We start from the raw sequence: 12835 nt of genomic DNA, 5'->3' as shown, positions 1-12835 counted from the left end.
AACTAATTAACCCTTGTGATGTCTTTTATATATGGCTGAAAAATAATAAGAGTCACACCTGAATAGTTGAGCACAGCATTACAAACAAAAAGCTCTTACATAACATATTTTCCATAACACACACAGAAAGACAGAGACACGGGTCACTGCTCTGAGCGGTTTTAACCAATAAGCTTCTCACTGTCTTTTCTTTGTGTAGGAGAAATAGTGCTGTAGATGCATAGGATTTTATCACAACTGCACATTCTGCTGTGTTTTATGTCACTGTTGAGAAGCAGGCTGATATATTGTGACATTGCCCTGAGAGGCAAGGGGAGGAGTGTAAATACAGATTATGTAACCAGGTATGTTATGTGTGCATAAAAGGTTTTTAAATCTTCAGCTCTGACTCCAAACTCTACCACTCACATGCCCACATTATCAACACTTACTGAATTACCACTGCAACCTGACACAGTAAAATGGCTGACCGCAGCTAGATGTCATGCTGGTGTTTGAAAATCGGATGGTCAGATTGCTTCTCCTTGGAGCATGAAAGCCAGATGTAGCAGGTGCTCACTCAGCATTTTTAGAGGATCAGTCTTTGCTGCTCTGCATGATCTGGCTGCAAATGGAGTGCATTTATTGAGTTCCAGCCGTGTCTACCTTTTAGCTGAACTTTCGCAAGTACTTAGCTGAAAAAAAAAAAACTTGTGACATCAGTGGGAAGCCAGTTGCAGTAATGACTGTGTTTGTGTATGCGTGGTAATATGTGTTAAAGGTTATGTAGTCTCACTAGAAATTAAACCCAGCAGGCCTCCAGGAAACTTGTGCTGGGACTTAGAGGGGCTGGGCATTTTTCCCCTTTGCTCGCCCACGTTCACTTCTTTTCCTGTACCCCTCAGAGAGAGAGAGAGAGAGAGAGAGAGAGAGAGAGAGAGAGAGAGAGAGAGAGAGAGAGAGAGAGAGAGAGAGAGAGAGAGAGAGAGAGAGAGAGAGAGAGAGAGAGAGAGAGAGAGAGAGAGTTCTATAAACCTTCTGAGTGAAGATTTCTATTAGTTGCATGTGAATTGTGAAACCTTGTTTTTCCATGGACAGTTCACGTGGAGGCATGGCACCAAAAGTTTGGCAGTGTGCGTGTGTGTGTGTGTGTGTGTGTGTGTGTGTGTGTGTGTGTGTGCGCGTGTGTGAGCGTGTGTGTGCATGCCTATGTGTATGTGTGTGTGTGTGTGTGTGAATGACTGCCAACACAGCTCAAGCAGCAGTGGGATATCTCTCACTGTCCAGAGCTGAATGCTCCATGTGACTAGGGCATATTTTAACTGGATTATGTAAGTGCACTAGCCCCGCCTGTGCTCCACTCATGAGGAGAGCTCCATATGACCCAGAGCAATCTGAACTCTCTTACCACCCTTCAGTCTCCCATTGCATAAGCATTCTAAATTTTATTCTACATGTAAATTCATTTGCATTGAGCTATCCTCTCTGTCTCTTAAGTTAATTGTGTTGTGGTTTTGACTATGACTAATCATTTGCTTTCTGTAGCATGGAAGTTAAAATTTTTAACCTTAATGAGATACAATCATGGCTTGACAGATTCTCAAACTAAAAAAAAGACATTAAAAATGCATATAACATCTACAGTCAGGCTTTTTTTGCCTTCAAACAGAAGTATCTTAATAAGAGACCCTGAGTGAAAAGTATAACCTATAACAGAGCCCGAGGTAATTAGCGCATTTTGTGCCTGACTGCACTTTGACTCCTGCTGTCTCAGTGGTGAAAAGCTGAATTAGTTAGAATCAGTGTGCCACACAGGGATCAGCTGCCACCCCACAGTGCATCATCTAATTCAATCACAGAGACACCATCCCCAGCAGACTGGCCCATTAACCACTGAAGTGAAATGACATTAGTAATTGGTGCCTGCTGTCATCAAGAAGATACGGAATACTGGTATTAATGGTTTATGACAAACCATCCAACACTTCCTGAGCTAAATCATGCAAGGTAGGTGTGTCAGTACTCATACAAAATCTCATTATCTCTTAGCACAAAGAAAGGACAGACTCATGTTTTTGTTGGTGGATATCAGGTGAAAGATCGAAAGAAAAGCATCCTGTTTAATCAGCTGTCAGTTTGACAGTCACGCTGTAATCACTATTGACCTGTGCACAATGGACTGTACCATGTGTTTGTGAGAAATAACAAAGCAAGTGGCCACCTGTCGACCCATAGGACTGGCAGAAAGCAGTTAGCATCTCTTCTTACTTAAAGAGCGTTCCCAGTGTACCACAGATCAGGCATTTAGAGCGCACTTTGTATGAGCTTATTTGATTTGATGACAGAGTGAAAGACAAGAAAGTCTCACAGACCTCTCTAGAATGAGTCTAAAAATGAGCTACTATGAGTCATGAATGACTAAAAAGTGTCATGTCTATTGGTAGTACAAGCCCCAGATGGACTGCCATCTCCAATATGTTTTTTTAAACTGCTTTTCTTAGTAAGGCCATTACATTCATACACTTATGTAACATTTTAGCCCACATTAGGGCTGCGAGTGTTCAGTTTGGCTCTGACCCTGTTTTGAATAGCCTTGAGAGTCTGGGGCTTCCTGGCCAACAAGTAGGCTTCTTGGATACACACCATTTCAAATGCTTAAGAATGGTACAGGCACTTCTATAAGCAGTATAGTACTTTAACCTTTATGGTGCCCTTAGGACTCTTCACACCTCAGACATTCTTAATTTTTATGCAGCTCATATTGAGGCCATGAATATTCACATCATTCTGCATGCAAATGTAGCGTGAAGATATCTGGGTACAAACACTTGTCTAACCTCTGGCTATTTTTGTGATTCCTGTGGTGCTGATTAGATAAGGTGCAGAGGAAGGAGATACAGGTAGGAGTGCTACATGAGCCTGCCTTGTATGTGGTGGGAATGTGAAGGATCCGAGGGCCTCTCTTTCTCCTGCTAATTTGGACTGATGCTACTATATACACAGCCGGCCCTGCAGGTTTATGAGCTTATCTCTCTCTGTCTCCCCCAACTCTCGCTCTCTGTTTCCTGTCTATCACACTCCTTCCTCTTCCTCATCACATAATTAATATTATTCCTTTCTTATCTTTCCTCCTGTGACTAACGTGACTGCATGCATGCACATGTACACACATGCAAACACTCAAATGTCTGACCATATAACGGAAATGAGAGTAAGTTTTGCTTTTGCAGCTAGGAATATATTCAATCATATACTGTGTACATAAATGTAAACGTAAAGGTAAATGCATTAAATAACATGTATATAATATATTCATAAAATTAACTCACAAGAGATAGAACCTCATATTTTCAAAATCTTGAATTATATCATTATTATATTTAAGTATCATTTTAGAGTATCTGTGCATTGTCCTTTAAATATAATTGAAAATTTATACTTATACACCTACATTTCCAAAAAAAAAACCCCATCATTTGTACTCCTCATTGTTTCATTTATATCTTATAAGAAGTTGTTGTAAATCTCAAAGTTAATTATATATTAACTATATCTAAATTAATTTCAAATAAACTAAATACAATTCAAATTTGTCAACAGGACTAATACTAACCCTGTCCCGAACATTAACTTTAACGTTTTATATAAATCGACTGTGCAAATAGTTATGAATTTTCAAACAATAGACCACTTTGACATGTCCTTCATTTAAGTGTGGTCACTTTCATTCAAGTATACTTTTCACTAACTTCTTCCACTACCCAACCCCCCCAAAAAACCCACATCCACAGCTCCACCCCCGCTGTTTCCTATCTAATTTCTTTGTGGTCAATTCCAACCCACTAGGTCAGTGGTTTTCAAAGTGGGGGCCGCGGCCCCTTGGGGGCCGCCAGGGGGCGCCCAGGGGGCCTCAATGATTTGTTCGGAGCCACCAAGCCCATCCCTGCATTTTTTTAAAACTGTATCACTGTTCAAAAAACAGTTTTTTGAGCTGCATCACAGGGCAGCGTAACACACTGAGGAAAGTGCCCTCTGATGCATACATGAGCTTACATACGCCCACGATTGGCTAGTGTCACTCTTACTAACAGTGAAGAGGAAGTTACACCATCCTTCCCATCAGAGTTGTGTATAATGCATTACAAATTAATGCGTTACTCAATTCTAATAGCTTTTTCTGATAACGCAGTATCACAGTATACACGCAGTATAACATTTAAAATTTATTTAATTTGATTACAGTTACTGATGTCAATAAAATTATGTAACTTGCATTACAAAATTATTGTTAAGAAAATGATATTAAGTAAAATGCATTTTCTAAATAAATAAATACATTTTTACATAAATTTGCTTGTATTTTCTCATTTGTAAGTCACTTTGGATAAAAGGGTCTGGCAAATGAATAAATGCAAATGTAAATGTAAACCATTGGGCAGATGCCAGGGGCGTAACCTGGCCTGGGAATTTGGGGCTGTAGACCTGAAGATTTTTTGTTTAGACCTGAATAATTCTCCACTTGGAGCAGTTTGTCACTATGTAACTAAACATCAGTAAAAGAAGACGGCGGTGTTGTAATTTTATATCTTCAGTGAACGGAGGCAAGACCGACCAGACAGAGTTTACAGGAAAATACGTGGAAATACTTGTGTCTTATTGGCTGACAGCTCTTGATTCTGACAAAAGCTCACTCACACAGTCAGTCAGTGTGGGGAAATTTTTTTTTAAACAGTAAATGGGTTGAAACTGACACAGTAACATCCTCTGATGCCGAGCAGGAAAACAAGGTGTGTAAATGTCTATATGAGTTCCAGTTTACGTGAACATGATATGAGCAGAGCATAAGGACAGATAATGTTCTTTGTATGGCACTGTTAAACCCACGGCTAAACCCATACCATGATAGCTTAGTTGAGCTTCTCCTTGGCTAGCGACACCAAATTAGCCTAGTTAGAAAAGTTTTAGATTTTATCGGTATAGTGGCACCAATTTGTACTTTAAAATGAGTTTTGATCTTCTTATTTATATTCTTATTTTCTTATACAGTAATACAATGTAAGAAATAGACACACTGAATACTAAACCCTAAAATTAAAAAGCAGCTAAAAATCTGTCCTGGCTGTGAGAGGTAAACTTTTGTTCCAGGTATTCACACCTTGTGATATGCAACTGTCTGTTCTTGGATTCATTATGATGCATTAGGATTGGTCACCACTGTTTTGGGAACAACACAGAAATGCTTCCACAAATCAACTTCATGTTTATATGTGAGGACAGACACCGGGACAAGCTGTGAGACTGTGTTACCTGTGGAAATTCCCAGATCCTATTTAAAAACCAGAAGAATCTTGGGTTTTTATTTATGTTTACAACAATCCCTGCTCAAGAACTTACACAAACGTGTTTGTGAGGATAATTGTACGAGTGGGACTGAATGAGGCAACGAACACTGGTGGGATTGAAGAAGGTGGTTGCGGCACGCAAACCCAAGAATATTACTGAACTGGAGGCCATTTCTCATGAGTAATGGGATAAGGTTCCTCAGGAACCTTATCCTTGCATTTTCCTTTGAATTTGGGGAAACCACTTGAAGCATACATTGTGTTGAACTATTTCAATTGCTTTTGTTTGATTTGTTCACTGCAAACAGCTGAAAGTCTGCAAATCTTAACAATAAACCTGATTTGCAATGGGGATTGAATAATTTTGATTGCAACTGTAGTTACCCACAGACTGAAAGCTTAATTTACTAGAGGTTAGTGTGTTAAACTACAAAGTGCTTCAGTCTTTGGTCTTATGTATAATTTACAGAGTTTAGGATTTCCAGAAAAGATTATGACTGGGTGGCATTTAGATGGACTGCAAATTTGTCCAGCCTTAATATGACCATATGTGCAGAGAGGCTGAAGAGTTTTTTACAAAGTATGTATGAGAATAAATATGTACTGTTTGAGCCTGTGATCTTCATGGAAATCTCATGTTCTTTCCTGCTTTCAAGTGGAACATGTTCTTAGTGAGGTCTGAATCATTTTCAATTATGGCACATGACTGATACCCTCATCTCTCTCTCTCTCTCTCTCTCTCTCTCTCTCTGTGTCTCTCTCTTTCACTCTCTCTCACCCTTCTCTTCATCCCACATGGTCCAGCATTGAGTTTTAATAAATCTACTATTAAATTAGAACAAGGTAAAATGAGTATTTTGTAAATTCAGTGGTAGGACATGCTACAAGAAAAAGCATACATTAAAGCTGGCAGTGGAAAGGGGATTATTCAAATTATTAATCTGATTATAAGAAATATACAAATTTACACACATGTAAATAATAAATATGAATAATTGGAATGCTCTCTGCATTAGTAATGTTTTTTGAAAAATCAAAATGTGCAGATGGCTGAATTTATAGACAATGCTCGCATAAGATGGTAATAATGGATGCAAAAGTCAAAAGGCCAAGTCAAAAGGCTGCACATTGTAGCTGAAGTTGACTTAATTTGCCATTTTGTCTCACTCTCTAGTAAATGGTGGGACTGGCCACTTTTATTGGAGAGGCCTTCTCTCATGTAGGGTCATTGGGTTCAGTGTGCCAAACACCTGAGCATAGGAGTGCATACTGGAGCTAACAGATCCATGCCAGGCATAGCAACCACTCCTAGCCAACCATTTCAGAGTGCCAGAGTCCCTTCAAACAAGTCAGCACTGTGTGTAGGAAATTCATCTGGGCAGAGAATTAATTTTTCTGTTCAGGACCAATGAAATATTGCTATTTCACATTTCTTGATGCATATTATTTGGTATCTGAAAAGGATACATATAAAAACATAGTAAGATATTTACTCTTTACTTGATGGAAACTATTTCCAGATTATTGTATACATACCCATGTGTGTAATGTATTTCCTTCAGGAAGAACACATCAGTGTTAACCAGATACTTCCAGAAGCAGCATTTTCCATGGCAGCATTACTAACACAGTACATGCAGTGTGGTAATGTTGTATTTTTGATATCACACTTATTATTTTATATCTAAGGGTTATACTAGTATTTTTTAATTACATTATTTATTTATTTATTTGCAGTCTTTCTTTTAGCAGAATTCGGGAAGTTGAGTACTTTAGAAAATTAATGCTGATAGTAGCTATGTGTCCCATAAAAATGGGACAATAGCAGCTATTACAATTTAAAAACTAGATACAACTGCAGTGTAATGAAGAGAAAGAACTTGACATATCCCTGCTTGTCATCTAAAGAAATGTACTGCAAAGAGGTGCTCATTTAAATGGGCTAACTTTATGACTTTTTTCTATATATTTTGTAAGATTTGTGTTAATTTTGAGATAAAGACAGTTTTGATTAGTATGAATACACAAAGTGTCTGATACACTGTATTTGCACAATTATAATGACTATCTATTCACTCTTTCCATTCCTTCTTTGTCTCTATGTCTCTGCTCCTGCTCAGAGCTGGGCCTGTGAGTGCTGCATTATGTGAATGTGATTTTACAGCTGTGCAGTTTTATGCTTATGCTCAGTAACAAAGCTTGAAAACACTTTGCATGTATATATGTACAGCATTCTGTCTAAATCATGACCATTTAACGTTTCTGTCATACAATGTTTTTTTCTTTCTTTTTTCTTTCTTTCTTTCTTTTCTTCATGTATTTTCATACTTTTCTTGATTTAGTTGACCTATAGTAAATACTGCATTTTGTAAGAATGTAGCATATGTCAATAACTGACCAGAGTTGGTTACTTGGCCATTCTGATCAGACTAATTTGAATTTGGCCTTTAAATATCTAAAATGACATATTAAATATTTTACCCTGGCACAAATCGGTAATAGTAGCTGTCCCATCAACATCAGTAAAGACATCTTTTAAACATCTGGTGAATGTCTTTGTACTCATAGAGCAACATTTCCTCCAAAAAACAGATTTATGTGTTACATAATCTTGAAAACCCCTGTGAAACCTCTAGGACAAGTTTACTCTAAAAAACAAAACAAACAACAACAATAGACTCCATGCTTTTGTGCATTGCTCTTCTGGTGGCATGTAGTGGCTTCTGTTTTAAGTTGATATTAGGAGATTTTGGTCTCGCAGGGCAAATGAGTTTACACTAGTGCCTATGGCCTCGTATGGGGAAGTCCCAGAGCTAAAGACATTATGTTTCTCTGTAAAGAAATGCCTAAATGCCTTTGGGGGGGTTGGGTTAATGGATTCATGCCAAAAGCGCACGTGTGTGCGTGTGTGCGTGTATGCGTCTATGCATGTGTGTGTGCATGTGTGTGTTGAGAGAGTATTGCAGTGAGTAGCTATGCACAAGTAAAACAGTAAAAGGACAATTTTCCTGACCAAAAGACAATCTCACAGTATTCAGATGCTAGAAATCCACAAGAATGTTTGCTCTCATACACAGTACATTTACATTACATTTACTGCATTTGGCAGATGCCCTTATTCAGAGCGACTTACATTTATCTCATTTATACAACTGTACAGTTGAGGGTTAAGGGCCTTGATGAAGGGCTCAGCAGTGGTAGCTTGACAGTGCTGAGACTTTCGACCTTCCGATCAGTTGTGCAACGTGTTGTTTTTCTGTATCAAATCAGTGAAGAATATATGGTTTTTATATGGTTCCCATCAGAAAAAAAAGAAAAGCATCCACTGACTATAATTATATGGTAAAATGAATGATTTGCTTTACTATAAGACTGATGCATTCAAGATGAACCATATAATACTGAATAAATCTTAAATCTTATGTTATGGTTCCTCCTATCACTAACTAAACTAAATAGACTGTAGGAAAAAGACACGTTGAGGCAAAAATGCTTACTGAAATGATTATTATTTGCATCTACTATGAAATTAGGACCAAATCTATGAGATGATTCAAATATCACAAAGTTAAACTGAAAATGCTACACAAACTCTTTTGGGACAACGCTGTCACAATACAATACAAGGCTCAAGCTCTGACATGCAAGAACATTTTGTTTTCTCTTTATTCCTCCTTATGTTAACAGTAACTTCTGTGTAATCTTCCTACTTGTAGTTACATTCAGGATGGTAATGTCACAAATATTTTATTTAATAATCAGTAATAACAATGCTATTGGTATTTTAGTATCAGTTTACCTGCTCTGAACAGAGGGAGATTAAGAGAAAATGTTCCATATTTGTTAGATTATGCTTTTGGTTTAGATAAGTCCACATCACCTCTCTTTCCCCTCCTTATATCAGTCTTGCTTAGTCTTTGTAATTAAGAACATTCCCATACTACATAGAGACTGTGCAGTTCTTAGCCAAGAGCTCTCAGTCCTGCTGGCAGGTCCAGTGTAATGAAAAGATTTGTCTTAGGTTCAGGTATTCCACTCTGGCTTCATGCTAACAAGCTTTAAAATATTTTCAAGGTGCTTAACCTCCTTTCTGTGTGCCAAAAATAATTCTAAAAAGTCATTTTAATATCAAGTTTAATTCCAACTGACCTAACTGCCTGTACTTTTTGACACTTTTATCTAGGATCTAACAAGAAACAGTTTAATCATAGATGTGTCCCTGACCCATAAAAGCATCTCCTTTGAGAGAGTATTCAGCCTTCTGAGTAATGGCTCACAGATGAACCTGTTATTACTGAGGATCTGAGGCAACTGGAAGGTCGAAGTTTTCACAGTCCACTAGCCCTCTCAGTCTGTGTGGGTGTGCTAGTCAGATGGTGATAAAGTCAGCCATGCACTTCCTCTGTCTCATCATTTCCTTTCTTGTCATTATAGCCCTCTTATGGATCTAGTGAAGAGTCTACAACTGAAAGGCGATGTATTCTTTACATGTGCTTGTAGTTTAAAGATTTGTTCACTAACAAATGATTTATTAAATCAACCTGTAAGGCACACAGGATCCTTCACAGCACAGTTACAGCTGATTTGAACAAGTTTCTGAGTGCTGCTTCAACCCCTTCCCCCAACATGAGGAGAGATCAGACATCATGAGCCCAGACCTCACACATTCTCCCACACATCACATTGCAGCATGGTCACATTTAAACAACAGGCTCTGATGTTTTGTAATAACTTCTTTAAAAAATACATTATAAATAAGATCTTTTTTTATTTTTTATTTACACATTTGTTTTGAATCATTTACCACAGCAACAATCCACAGCAAAAAGCTGTTAAACCCAGTACTGATTTTTAGTTAAATGATTTATACACTTAAACATTGTATAACTATGTAACATAACTGCACATACAGAGCAGAGAAACATACCTTCAGGGATTTATAAGGTGGGGATTATAATTATTATGTTATTCTTTCATGGGTGCCTATAATGTGGGAGCAGTGTCAATCAATTTGTGTTATTATAGAATACTTGTCAATGTCAATATGTAATTATATGAACAACTCTTTAATAAATCTCTTTGTCTTTAGAGCATAATTTAATGACAGTTCAGTGCCCAGACAGAGATTTCAGTATTATTTATTTTTCAGATTTGGTATTGACATTAAATTATTTAATTACTTTCTAGTTAAGACACATGGCACAAGCAGAATTAATTTACAGAATTTACAGTGTTTTACAATTCTGAAATTGTGTGAAATTACATCATCATTACATTACATTATCACTATTATCCCAGGCTATGCTTTACATTTTCATCAAATTATAGTACCAGATCTTCCTACTGCTTTTCACAAATATTTTTTTTAAATGTTGCTCGACCTGATTTATCCTAGTATAATTATTTAATTTATTATTATTTTAAAATATATAGATACATAATAGCTAAATGTAGTATGACTCCCTTTAAATTATGGCTTGTTTTTTGAGGTTTCATTTAGTGTGTGTTGACCTGCTGTACTAAAACACAGATTTGATGCATTTTATATTTCCATACCATTGCCTCTGTTGCATGTCTCCTTTGAGTAATGCTGGGAAACTCAAATCTCCAATTTTTTCACTAGAAATGACTATTAACATTGAAATGCTAATCAGCAGCCTGCACATTCATGTAGTTCTCTAATCAGCCAATCATGTGGCAGCAGCGCAATAAAAAAAAAATCATGCAGATACAGTTCAAGAGCGTCAGTTAATGGTCAAATCAAACATCAGAATGAAGAGAAAGTGTTTTATCTGTGACTTTTCACACAGCAGTCTAGCGTTTACATAGAATGGTGTGAGAAACAAAAAACACTGAGTAAGCAACAGTTTCGTTGAAAATGCCTTGTTGATAAGAGAGTTCCGAGAGATGTTTTTGAGCTGCCAGGAAGGATATAGTAACTCAAATAATCATTCTGTACAACCGTGGTGAGCAGAAAAGCATCTCAGCATGCACAAAACATTGAACCTTGAGGTGGATGAGTTACAGCAACAGAAAACCACATCTGGTTCCACTCCTGTCAGCCAAGAACAGGAATCTGAGGCTATCGTGGGCACTGGAAACTGGACAGCTGTGTGTGAAAATCTTAGGAGATCAGCAGTTTTTGAAATACTCAAAGCAGCCCATCTGGTACAAATATCCATGCCATGGTTAAAGTCACAAAGATCACACTTTCCCCATTCCAATAGTTGATGTGAGCAATAACTGAAGCTCTTAACCTGTACTTGTATGATTTTTTACATTGCACTGCTGCCACATGAGTGGCTGATTAGATAACCACATAAACGTGCAGTTGTACAGGTGTTCCTAATAATGTAGACGGTGACTGTATGTGGGCCTGAGGAAAGAAAAGAATCCTTAAAAATCCTTAGGCTTTACCACATATAGAGTGACTATATGCTAAGTCCGCATGTGATCTCTGACTCAGTGTCCTGAGACCAGACTTTTGAAGTTGCATGGTGCCGAAATGCTCTCATGATCATTACATTGGAACCCCCTTGTGATTGTGTTGTCTCTGTCAAGCGTGCCTTTTACTCATCCTCCCACATTGTATTCTCATATTCTCCGCTTTCCTTTAGTCTGAGACGAGTGCAGATGAGGATGAGGAACGGTCATGGAGTGCATACACTACCCCACCCACCCTGTTTCCAGCCCAGACTGAAAAACTCAGCTGCCCAGGAACACCACAGGTGACTGAAACGCTCTGTTTAACTGACAGACACCGAGCAAACATCTCAGTGCCAAAGTGATGCTTGGAATTTTCTGTCTTTCTTCAGAAATGCTCACAAAATCATTTATTGACTTTAAAAAAAGCTGGACTATAAAAGTGTTCATTCTTCTCTCTGTGTTACTGCTCCAGTTACTGTCCCTCTCGTGTGCTTTTGAAGCTAAGCCTTGGCATGAGCTGTGACAAATGCAGTGACAGACAGAGAGAGAGAAAGAAGAGAGAAACAGAGCCACAAATAGACCCGGCCCCCGGCCCACGGGAGAGCTACAGCTCCACTTCTCCACACACTCGCCTCTCATTTTGCATGTGCCCTGGGGAAGTTAGTGGAGAACCGCTGGGAAATCAAATTTGAAATTATCAGTTATCACACACACAACACAGCCCAAGGATGAGACACATCCATAACACTTTTTTTTTTTTTTTCAAATAAACTGATTTCACTTACAAATTTCCCTTTTCTAATACTGTCAATATTGTACTGCTTGACTGCTCTAATTTCATGTTAATTATGAAAAGAAAATATTACAAAATATTTGTGTATATTAGTATAATCCTTACAAAATATTCCCCTGTTTATATATTTATATATATATATATATATATATATATATATATATATATATATATATATATATATATATATATATAAACACGGTATCTAACAGGGCAATATAAACTGTTAGAGATGCAAAAAAAATAAGTTCCCGGCAATGATAAGGAGGAGATCTAAGAATTCCTTCACTCTTCC

This window comes from Ictalurus furcatus, chromosome 14 (assembly GCF_023375685.1).
Source record: "Ictalurus furcatus strain D&B chromosome 14, Billie_1.0, whole genome shotgun sequence".
NCBI classification, from domain to species: Eukaryota; Metazoa; Chordata; class Actinopteri; order Siluriformes; family Ictaluridae; genus Ictalurus; species Ictalurus furcatus.
The sequence above is the reverse complement of the archived record's forward strand: the minus strand, read 5'-3'. Positions refer to the sequence as shown.